The 13,025-nt window shown below is 36.1% G+C and overlaps 1 protein-coding gene across 12 annotated transcripts in view; it reads left to right on the forward strand.

Annotated features, from left to right (window-relative positions):
• Window positions 1–13,025, forward strand: part of SDCCAG8 (SHH signaling and ciliogenesis regulator SDCCAG8) — a 265,774-nt gene that overhangs the window by 257 nt on the left and 252,492 nt on the right. The window lies entirely within an intron of this gene.

Below are 13,025 nucleotides of genomic sequence, written 5' to 3' on the forward strand. Positions count from 1 at the left end.
TGCTCGGAACCTCTGTGCCCTAGCCCCTTGATAGCAGGGCCTAATGGACGGGAGCTGACCAGGGGCGTTTCCTAACACCTTGGTTCGGCCCTAGCCAGAACGCAGAGGAAGAAGATGGATGTTGCTGTGGAAAGATTAAATAGTTGTGTTTGTTTTTACGTTTAAGCAACGTTGTTTCCCTTGATTCCCATAGTTACCTGAACCAACTGCCTGATCTTTTCTTGGGCATCCTTTTTTACCCGGCGCCCGCAGAAACTCTTGGACGGCTCAATGCCAGTTTTGCCCAGTTCCCATACTTCTCTTTATAATCCAGTAAATTCCTGATGCGCTCTTTTTACACATTCAAATTATGGTGTAGTGGATTGAATGTGATTTATTGGACCAGGAAAAAAACCCACTAATAATTATTTTAATCACAACAGCTTCTATTTAGTGGTCTAGGCTATTTACATACATTAAATCACTTAAAACTTACAATCTTATGAATGTCCCTCTTCTAGACATGGGGAAATAGAGGTGCAAAGAGGTTAAGTTAGGCCAAAGCCAACATAGCTAGTTAGTGGCAGAGCCAGGTATTAAATTCAGTCAGACCTGTCTGCCTTAAAAGCCTATGTTTTTCTTTATTATATTACAATTAACTATTACTGAAACTTAGTTAATTCAGATTTTATTACTATAGTACCCTATGAGTAGCTGAAGAAGTGATATACTTGTAGATAGCTCTATCATCTTGAACATCATATATAACATCTAGAAACCTCATTTCTCTTATTTTAAAGTAGAAGTTATGATATTGTCTGCAGGGTTCTTGTGAGGAGCAAATAAAATAATTCACATAAAGCAATGATTTTCAGGCTTTTTTTTTTAATCTTAGCCATAAATAAGAAATGTATTTTGTATGGGGCATAGACATATAGACTAAAAGAAAAGTTTCATTAAAGAATATTTATTCTACTAGATGTAATTCACCCTACTTTCTGTTCTTTTGCATTTTTTTAACCATTTAGGCCATGACCAACAGCTTAAAAAATATTTAAAGCATTTAAAGCACTGACTCATTTATTAATTTAGTGCCTACTATATGTTAGACATACCAAATGCTGGGGATACCGTAAGGAACTAGACAAAGTGACTGTCCTCAGGGAGCCTCTGGATTAATGCAGTGAAGCACGATAAACAAAATAATTACAGATTACTGTGATAAAAAAGAAGGGTAAAGATCAGTGTTTGGCACATAAGCACTCATTAAATGTTAGCTGCTATTTATAATTGGTACTTGTAGCAAAGTGAAGATTTTTCAAGGAGATTAGAAAATTTATCTTCTACTGAGTCTAGATTTTGAAAGGGCTATTATTTATTGTTTGATTAGCAAATTTATCTTCTAGTGAGTCTAGACTTTGAAAGGGTTATTATTTATTGTTTCCATCTGTCAACAGTGTTACAAACTGTCAACATTCTCAGTATTCAAACTGCAAGAATAAAATAATTGGTCTGAATGAATACCTTCATCAGCCTCCTGAGGTTTCAAGAGCTGTTAGATACAGAAATAACCACTTGTAACTTTTCATTTGAAAGCAAGAAAAATACTGTGTGCAATAATCCCAGTGGCATTTAATTTTTGAGGTCGGTAAAAAAATCTTGTTTTCCATTATGTTTCTCCTAGTGCTTCTCCTCCTTTAACCTTAATTTGAATCTTTACTTAAGTATTAGAGGCTATTTAATATTAGACTTGATGCAGTAGTTAATTTCAAACTAATGTTATAGTACTATATTTAATACCCACGATACTGCTTTCAGTAATTATAGTGAAGAGTTTTTATTCAAAGATAATTCATTTTAAAATAAATTTAAAATTTACTGTTATAACAATATAAAGTGGTGAAAACATTTATAATCAAGAGCAAATAAAGCAGAGAAAAAAGTTAGTTTGTTTTTTATTAATTTTTAGTGATAGTTTTAACAATGAATCAAGAAATGAAACTTGAAATTTTTCATGGGTTTCCAGGACTTATTTTATTGTTTATTAAGTAGCATTTTAATTTTCAGGTTTATTTAGTTTATATAATAGCTTATGGAAGGAAACAAAACAGAACTAATATTGAAATGAAGCACGATCAGAAGTTCTTCACTTCACACATATAAATTACCACTCTTAGATAGGATAATTCCCTTTAACGTCAAAATGTGTGTTTCTGAATAAACACAGTATGGTGGCATTATTTTGTATATGAAATTTCATTATTTTAAGCGTTTTGTGCCTAATAACTTGAGAATTGTGGTACTATGCAGGCAGATAAAATGCAATTTAAAGTTCTTTTGTTTGGGTTTTGTCTATCCACCATTACTTCCCCAAAATGGCTTGTCTAGTTCATGCTTAAAGAAGAGGTAATAGGTATTCTTGGTCTTTCCTCACAAGTTATTCCTCTGGTTTCTAAATAACTGTACATGTAATCATTACTAATTCTTTCAGTTGTATTTAGCAAGGAAGTGGGCATATTAAAATGCAAAATGCTTTTATAATTTTCCCATGATAGTCTCTCATTTTTTTTATAGCTTTTCCTCATTTCTTTACTTTAAACACAATTTTTGGTACTATTATAGTATATGAAGAATTTGAAGTTCTGATGTGAAAAGCAGAGTCAATGTTGCTTTCTTGCTTTTAAAACTTAAGAGGAATTCTTGCCTCTCCTTGAGCCTGATGACCCTAAAGCAGCCATGGAAATAGAGAGCCCATCTGCAGGCTCTACACTCACCTCTTATTCTTTCCCTGACGCCTTTCAGATGTAGTCACCCTCTAAGGATAACTCCTGCTTTGGATTGTCTATTCCCCCACTGTAAGAATTGGAGTGGTTGAAAGACTTCTTCAAAGTAAGAGATCTGGCAGAAAAACTAGAAAACTTCATTGCCCCACAGATCTGTAATATTATTCCTACATAGTAGATGATCTGAAAGTTTTCAATGTGGTATAAAGTGGGCATACCAGGTATCCTGGGAGTCACAGAGTTTAATCTAGAACCAGAAGTGACTTGGAAGGTCTTCTGGCAATATGGTTAGGTGTTCATTCACTCTTTCGGCATCTAAAATTCAAGACGCACAGAATTATATTGATAACTGGGCAGAATAGCAAGTACCCCTCCTCTAATTTAAATTCAACACATCATAGTGCAAGGTCATGAGGTATAAAATAAACTAATTTATAGCCAAGAAAGGGTCAGGAAAACCAGAATAACAGGAAATTCAGGCTGTTTTCAATTTTGTACACTTGAATGTAGGGATATGATGTTAGAAAGAAGGAGAGAACTTGTTAGAAATTCAGTGTCCCAGCCTTAATAACTGAATCACGTTTTGTCTATTTCTGCAGTGTTAGCTATGGATACAGTTTTATACCTGTATACATGACTCACCTATTCTTCAACTTCCTGGCCACCTTTGATTGGGTGGGCATAAAGAAATGGAACAAACTTATACCGAGACAGGAATACATCATTTACTTTCTATATACATTTTATATGCTGATTCCTCCTTTTTCTTTCAACATTTTGGTGTTTTAGGCTCTAGATTGAATTTGTGGAAGAGTATGATAGATTCAAAGAAGAGAATGTGGAACTAGGATCCAAGTTACAACTCTTACTGTTGCTTTTCTAATAACCATCTATGTTACCTTAGGCAAGTTAATAAACTGTTCTTGGATTCTTGTTTCCTCATCTGGAATATGAAAAGTTTGGACTAGGTGGAGAATTATTGCCTTTAGGAGTCAAGCAGATGACAAAATATGTGGTGGAGTCAGTGGAAGACACTAGGGAATGGTGAGGCTCTGGCCAAACTGGGCATTTTATGCTTTTTCTAAAAACATTCCAGGTACTTTCTTGCTCCCTCCCTCTTTTTTCACTTCACTTTCTCTTATTCTTTTCCCTTTGTCCTATACTGTGTGGGTCAAGCAAAACACATGAGAGCTTGGTTCGCCTTCAGGCACTACCTCAGACCCCTGGATCTGTAATGTCCCTTCTATCAACACTGGATTGGAACACATGAATGATAATGGTTCTGTTTCTTTCATATACAAATGAGAGTAAGGAACTAGGTTCATAGAAAGTGAGAGGTTGAATATGGGAAGAAAATATAAAATTGGGGGGAGTGATCCTTTTCTTTGTAAGTTGATCTAGTTTGATAAAACTGAAGATAAAATTGATGGGCCAATTGTACACAAGTAAAATATAGAGCATCTTTCCAATTCATACAAAGTGTTTTTTTCATTCCACAGAAGGACTCACATCTGTGGAAAGCAGTGTTAATCTTACTAGTCAATAATTTGGTCACTGAATTAACCAGAAGTGATATCATCAGGACCTTTGGCAGACTTAAGAAAACCTGTGTATAACTACTTAAGTAAAAGTTCCTCTTTTTCTCAGTTTTACTCATCAAACTTGTATTTCTTCTTCTTTTTGTTTTTTTCTTTTCTTAAATGTTTTCTAAAATTTTAAAATATTCTTTGCCATATATAGTATATATTTATGCACACACACATATTCTCTATAGCTAATGTTTGCTTATGTGTTTAACTATCAGCCTCATTGAGGCAACAACGTAATAAAGGCTCTGGAAGCATTTATTATAAAATGAGAAAATTATTTTGGTGTTTTAGCGCAGACTGAAACATATCTCTCTTTTCTAAAAATTAAAGAAATGGAACTATTGGCTATTAATAAATAAGGATTGGTAATGCAAATGAAGTTTGTAAACATTTGAGTTTACTTTTTTGCTGATAAAATTTGAATTACATATATTCCTTTTTTGTTTTATATACTTATATAGCTTTTAGTAGTTTTAACTTTTATGACCATTTCTTCTACCAGAATAGCAAAAAGCTAGTAGAATTCCATTTTTTCTTCCCTACTAATAATGAGGTAAAATAGGCAAAAGACAGGATTTAGCAGCCCCAAAAGGGTGTTTTACAAGTAAATAGTCATCCTGAAATAATGTAGAACCAAAACAGTGGTTCAGTGTTATGAGATTGTAAGGGCATTTTCACATGTTGGCCATGTTTGGACAGAAAAAAGAGATGAAGTTGTTCTCAAGCTTTTGAGATACTGAGAATAATTATATTAACTCTTGGGATTTTTAAAAGACTTAAACTCTGATCATTTCACCAGTTTTTGCTAAGGTTTTCCACCTTTTCACTTAGTGATACTCCTTTGAGGATCAAAAGGTAGGGAAAGTACCTTGACATGCGCTTGTGTACTTGCTAAAGCAACCTTGATTATGGGAGAGCTTCATCAAAGCCCACTGGAATATTTAAAGGAATGATCACCTAAAGTAGCTCTGAAATATGGCCTTAGAGTACAACTATTGCTTCATGTATTAGGCCTGGAAACAAAATGAAACTAAATATGAATTTCAAGTTTTTAATTACAGTAGATATAACAACTCCAGATACCTGGATCAGAACTGCCTCATGGTAGTGATTGCCATGGGTTGTGCACTGCCTACCACAGTGGCAGGATGGCTCACTATCCTGACCACTTTTCATTAGGAGGTGCCTGTAGTTACAATGTAGCAATGTGGGAAGTCTCTCCTTAAAACTGAACAGGGGCTATCTTGTTTTATTAATCTAAACCAGCAGTTATCAACCAGGGTGACTTTTTTTCCATCCAGGAAACATCTGGTAATGTCCAGAGGCAGTTTTGGTTGTCACAACTGGCAGGGAGGAGTCTACTGGCATCTAGTGGGTAGAGGCCAGGGACGCTGCTATACAAACACAACACATCACCTTACAGTCAAGAATTATCAGGTCCAAATTTCAATAGTGCTAAGATTGAGAACCATGATCTAGAAGTAGCAAGGCATTGCTCATAACATTTACTTTGTGAGAATCATACTTGAGAATAATTACTATTAAGGGTACAGATTGTATTGGCTGATAATTTTACCTAAGTTCTGCCAGTCTGGCTAGGATTACTTCTTTATCAGGAAAGTGACAGGTGCATAAGTCCTCTCAGTTGGTGCCAAAAAAATACCAGGTGTATCCCTCATAATGCATGTTGTCAATCTTGATTTGCCAGCATCCATCTATCATTAATGATCTTCTAGACACTGCTCTCTTAAGATGTTTACATTCTTGTTCGGATTATCTTTCACTCCTGGCACCAACCATTTTCACATTTTCCAGCTTTTAGAGTCTTATGATAGTATTTTTTTGAGATTTTGTAGTTTCTGCACACTACTTTTAATCTCTTTCATTATTATAATTGCCATTTACAAAGCTCTTTTTCTCTGATTTTAGATTATGCTGTTTATATCTTGGTCATACTACCTGTCAGTTCCCTAGTAAACAGTGACAACAATCTTCTGAACTACCTGAGGCCCAGTCAAGTGTGGACAGACACATGTGTCTCTTATCTTGCCATGGTTTCATTTTTCTGCTTGTCTGTCCTGGTCTAAGTGTGCTTTAAGAACTGTGGCTCGTCTCATGCTCGGCCTAGGGAGATATGGTTCATTGCATGTTTTCTCAGAGACAGCTGAGCACTTCACTGGGTGTGGTTCCGCCTCCCTGTCACCAGGATAATTCTTGTTCACATCTCCCAGTACAGATGGAGAATGTAGACATCAGTAATGCACAGTATGTATATAAGTGATGATCCTTCCTAGACAGGGACATATTTCCCTTTTGTTCAAAAGCATCTTGATGAAGAGAGGCTCAGTGTTGAGCTAGGAGTTAGAAACTAGAGCAACTGGATTACAAAAATGAATAAAACAGACTTAAATTTCTCGGCAGTCAACAGCTCAATAACCTTTTCAGTGCTCATTGTATTGATTGATATTTGGATAGTGGACCAGCAGAAATAGTATTTACTTACATTTATGTTCATATGATCCTGTAGGACTCAGAGGTTGTATTTGTGTTTGTATTCTTAATTAAGTTTAATTTTTTAATTATTGCTTTTCTTGTGATGAGAACATTTGAGATTTACCCTTCACATGTACAACACAGTATTATTAATGATAGTCACCATGCTGCACATTATATCCCAGGACATAGTTTATTTTATAACTGGAAATTTGTACCTTTTGACCCTCTTTGTCCATCTTGCCCACACACCCACCCCCTGAATCCATATTTTTCTAATTAAAAACCCTCTTCTCTTTTTCCCTTGGCCACTGTTTTTTTTCTTCCCTAACATCTTTATTAGAGTATTATTGCTTTACATTGTTGTGTTAGTTTCTGCTGTATAACAAAGTGAATCAGCTATACGTATACATATATGACCATATCCCTTCCCTCTTGCGTCTCCCTCCCACCCTCCCTATCCCACCCCCCTAGGTGGTCACAAAGCACCGAGCTGATCTCCCTGTGCTATGCGGCTGCTTGCCACTAGCTATCTATTTTACATTTGGTAGTGTATATATGCCACTCTCTCACTTTGCCCCAGCTTACCCTTTCCACTCCCCATGTCAAGTCCATTCTCTATGTCTGTGTCTTTATTCCTGTCCTGCCCCTAGGTTCATCAGAACGTTTTTTTTTTTTTTTTTTTAGATTCCACATATATGTGTTAACATATGGTATTTGTTTTTCTCTTTCTGACTTACTTCATTTTGTATGGCATGCTCTAGGTCCATCTACCTCACTACACATAGTTCAATTTTGTTCCTTTTTATGTCTGAGTAATATTCCATTGTATATATGTGCCACATGTTCTTTTTTTTTTTAATGCAGCTCTGTTATAAAAAACATGCCTCTTTTATTTAACATCTTTATTGGAGTATAATTGCTTTACAATGGTGTGTTAGTTTCTGCTTTATAACAAAGTGAATCAGCTATACATATATCCACATATCGCCTCCCTCCCACCCTCCCTATCCCACCTCTCTAGGTGGTCACAAAGCACTGAGCTGATTTCCCTGTGCTATGCGGCTGCTTCCCACTAGCTATCTATTTTACATTTGGTAGTGTATATATGTCCATGTCACTCTCTCACTTCATCCCAGCTTACCCTTCTCCCTCCCATGTCCTCAAGTCCATTCTCTACATCTGCATCTTTATTCCTGTCCTGCCCCTAGGTTCTTCAGAACCTTTTTTTTTTTTTTAGATTCCGTATATATGTGTTAGCATACAGTATTTGTTTTTCTCTTTCTGACTTACTTCACTCTGTATGACAGATTCTAGGTCCATCCACCTCACTACAAATAACTCAATTTCGTTTCTTTTTGTGGCTGAGTAATATTCCATTGTATATATGTGCCACATCTTCTTTATCCATTCATCTGTTGATGGACACTTAGTTTGCTTCCATGTCCTGGCTATTGTAAATAGAGCTGCAATGAACATTGTGATACATGACTCCTTTTGAATTATGGTTTTCTCAGGGTATATGCCCAGTAGTGAGATTGCTGGGTCGTATGGTAGTTCTATTTATAGTTTTTTAAGGAGCATCCATACTGTTCTCCATACTGGCTGTATCAATTAACATTCCCACCAACAGTGCAAGAGGGTTCCCTTTTATCCACACCCTCTCCAGCATTTATTGTTTGTAAATTTTTTGATGATGGCCATTCTGACCAGTGTGAGGTGATACCTCATTGTAGTTTTGATTTACATTTCTCTAATGACTAGTGATGTTGAGCATCCTTTCATGTGTTTGTTGGCGATCTGTATATCTTCTTTGGAGAAATGCCTATTTAGGTCTTCTGCCCATTTTTGGATGGGTTGTTTTTTTGATATTGAGCTGCATGAGCTGCTTGCATATTTTGGAGATTAATCCTTTGTCAGTTGCTTCATTTACAAATATTTTCCCCCATTCTGGGGGTTGTCTTTTTGTCTTGTTTATGGTTTCCTTTGCTGTGCAAAAGCTTTTAGGTTTCATTAGGTCCCATTTGTTTATTTTTATTTCCATTTCTCTAGGAGGTGGGTCAAAAAGGATCTTGCTGTGATTTATGTCATAGAGTGTTCTGCCTATGTTTTCCTCTAAGAGTTTTATAGTGTCTGGCCTTGCATTTAGGTCTTTAATCCATTTTGAGTTTATTTTTGTATACAGTGTTAGGGAGTGTTCTAATTTCATTCTTTTACATGTAGCTGTCCAGTTTGCCCAACACCACTTATTGGAGAGGTTGTCTTTTCTCCATTGTATATTCTTGCCTCCTTTATCAAAAATAAGGTGACTATATGTGTGTGGGTTTATCTCTGGGCTTTCTATCCTGTTCCGTTGATCTATATTTCTGTTTTTGTGCCAGTACCATACTGTCTTGATTACTGTAGCTTTGTAGCATAGTCTGAAGTCAGGGAGCCTGATTCCTCCAGCTCTGTGTTTCTTTCTCAAGATTGCTCTGGCTCTTCGGGGTCTTTCATGTTTCCGTACAAATTGTGAAATTTTTTGTTCTACTTCTGTGAAAAATGCCATTGGTAGTTTATAGTACATTCCATCCAAAACAACAGAATGTACTTTCTTCTCAAGTGCTCATGGAACATTCTCCAGGATAGATCATATCTTGGGTCACAAATTAAACCTTGGTAAATTTAAGAAAATTTAAATCATATCAAGTATCTTTTGCAACCACAACGCTATGAGACTAGATATCAATTACAGGAAAAAAAAACTGTAAAAAATACAAACACATGGAGGCTAAACAATACGCTACTAGAAGAAATCAAAGAGGAAATCAAAAATACCTAGAAACAAATGACAATGAATACAAAACCCAAACCAACCCCAAACCTATGGGATGCAGCAAAAGCAGTTTTAAGAGGGAAGTTTATAGCAATACAATCCTACCTCAAGAAACAAGAAAAATCTCAAATAAACAGCCTAACCTTACACCTAAAGCCATTAGAGAAAGAAGAACAAAAACCCCCCAAAATTAGCAGAATGTAATTAAGTTTATATTCAGCCCATAGTTGGTGCTGGAGAGAAGAAACCAGGATGTATTGTGAAATGTCTTACTGTCCTCTCAGGAGAGAAGAGGAAATGAGTATTCTTTCCATCTCTCATTTATAGACAGATAAAGCTGTGCCCATTAACAGTGGGATAGGAAACCATAACTGGAACCTCCTGTCTAATCTGGTTTCCTTATATGAAAGCAGCAGATAACTGCATCTGGGGAACAGTGTTCTTAATAAGGATTATGGGGCCTTCAGCTGCAGTGGCTCCAGTTGAAGAGAAGTGCAGTTTTGTCTGTCTTGAAAGATCTGAGTGTTGTTATTCCTCAGGATTAATTCTGTTTGTCTGTTGCAGTGTATAATTATGTTAGTATGTATATATTTGAAAAACATGTAGCATGTTTAGAAATGTAGTATTGAAATGACTTTAAAATATCACTTACCTCCTTAGTTTTAGTTTTAAGACACAGTTCTTAGAAATTCCTTGTCTTCATCTATGATACTAACAACTAAAGTCACTCGTTGCAAAAAACCCCTAACCTTGTGTAATCACTTTTCTTTGGGATGGTTGTTGAGTTCAATATATTACTATTTCACATAATACTATTTTCATAGTGCAATTTAACACATGGTCTTTGAATGTTAAAAATTCTAAAAGATTAAACAATATTAGGAAAGGGATTAAATGCGCTCATAAAGCTCTGCCATCATTGTAAGCTAATGAAAGAAGTCTACCTATAAGGATTTACAACTACACAATTTTTTTCAGATTTCCTTTCCTTTTCCTAATATCACTTATTAGCTTTTAGTCAGATTAGGTATAAATAAATAATTATCCTTTGTCTTATAGATGAAGTCATTTGATGGCTCCACAGAGCACACTTATAGTGTAATTCAAACCCTCTCTTTCCTTTTAATGGATGCAGTAAGGATAAGTGCTTTATTCATAGATTTCAGTGCATTAAGTCTAATGTTCTGTGAACTAAATTGCTTATCAAGTAACACTTTGATTTTCCTTTTTAACAAGTCTCTTTAGAAAATACTGAGTTATTGAAAAACTATTTTTGCTGCTTCTCATTTTACTAAAACCAGGAATGCATCTTATCTGGACTTTTTAAACTCATGAGGAGTAAAAGGAGACCAGGCTTGGTTAGTTATCAATTCCAAATTCCAGTCAGAGAAAGGTCTGCGTGGAAACAGGATTGACGTGGAGAAAATTGTAGTGGTAAATTCCCTGGGTCTCTTGTGTAGTTAGTAGTAGAATTTCACTGTTGAACCCTGACCTAAAAGACCTGCTTTCTTTAGTTTAATCAAGGTAGAAAATGAGTTGCTGTAAGCAGAGAACCTATATTAGAGATTTTGTAAGATAGAGAATATTTTTTTTCTATTAAGTTATGGTTATTTTTTTCTGGTTTCAAACTTAAATTAATGAGCTTGGAGGAAGTATAATCTATGTTTCAAGGTCCTGTAGAATATATGTTTATAAATATATTTCCATCCATGATTGGTAATGAAAAGATAGCTGTTTTATAGCTTTTTTAGGGTTCCCATGTAGGTAACAAGGAATAGGAGCTTTTTCTCCTGAGTACACAAGACGAAATAGATATAATTGTCAAGGAAGGGCCTTGGTCAGAAGAAAGAGAGAACTTCATTGGCATCATTGTTATGTGTTCACTTCATTGGCATCATTGTTACGTGTTGCTCTGAATTAGAGAAAGTTTTTACTTAGAAAAAGATCTCCTCTGGGCTTCCCTGGTGGCGCAGTGGTTGAGAGTCTGCCTGCCGATGCAGGGGTCACGGGTTCATGCCCTGGTCCGGGAAGATCCCATATGCCGCGGAGCAGCTGGGCCCGTGAGCCATGGCCGCTGAGCCTGCGCGTTCGGAGCTTGTGCACCGCAGCGGGAGAGGCCACAGCAGTGAGAGGCCCGCGTACCGCAAAAAAAAGATCTCCTCTGAAAATCTTAAGAATTATTTAGATAGAATCCATATGAAATAGATAATAGCTATACATGAACTTGCATAGGAATTCATCTTTTTCTAACATAAATTTCTATGTTAGATATATGTAAATATTTGGTAAATTTATGAATTAAAAATAACTTTCAAATACAGATGTCAAAATTTGAAAATGATGAGTGAAATCTGGGATTCAGCTCTAATGTACAAGGAACATTTTTTTGTTATAGTTAATGTTTTCTAGATTGGAACTGGGGAATTTAATCATAAGAGATTAGCAGAAATAACAAGTTTAAACCTGAAGAAGTAACTGGACTTTAATTAATGAAATTACCAATTGATTGCCTGGTTCTCCAGTTGTCATACATGTAAAATATCCATAAAATGGGGTAGAATTATTAGTAATGTCATCACCAGTGTCATTAGTATATTATTATAGTATAGTATTAACATATAGTACAGTATAATATTACTATATTAGTATAGTTCTGTTATTAATGTAAGACTTCGATCCTTTGCTGAAGATGTTTTTGGGTAAATATTTCACAGAATTATTATTTCAGTTATCTATTGCTGCTTAACAAGACACTCTAAAGCTTGATGGCAGAAAGCAACAAAGAAAAGCATTTGTAGTATCTCTCACAGATCTGTGGGTTAATTGGACTCAAGCTGGGCAGTTTTCGGGTCTCTTTCATGCCATTGTAGGTGGATGGCCTCTGGCGCTGGAGTCATCAGGAGACCACCGGGCTGTTAGTGGGGCTGGGCTTCTCTCCTTCTCCCTGTGGTGGTCTCAGGGGCTTTCCTTTCCACATGGCCTCTTCACAATCTCTCCAGCAAGGTAGCCAGACTTCCTACTTTGTTTGGCTTGGGGTTTACAAAAACCAGAGTTCCGAGAAGGTAGAAGCAGAAGCTAACAGATGTTTTAAAGATGTGACTGGTCTGGCGTGGTGTGCCTTCCATTGCATTCTCTTGGTTAGTGCAGGTTACAGGCCCACTGAGTTTCAACCTGGGAGAGGGCAAGGATGTGAGGCTGGGTCCTTTGGGGGCTATTTTTAGAGATGAACTACTAGAATAATGTACCTTAAAATACTTCATTTTAGACTATTTATGTTAAGTATGTGCTAGTGAGTTTAAGCTTCAATTCTAGGGGTAGTCAGGTACACTAACCAAGAATTTCCATGTAAGATGTAGTCAGCCAGCA

Source organism: Pseudorca crassidens, chromosome 2, assembly GCF_039906515.1.
Source record: "Pseudorca crassidens isolate mPseCra1 chromosome 2, mPseCra1.hap1, whole genome shotgun sequence".
In the NCBI taxonomy this organism is placed as follows: Eukaryota; Metazoa; Chordata; class Mammalia; order Artiodactyla; family Delphinidae; genus Pseudorca; species Pseudorca crassidens.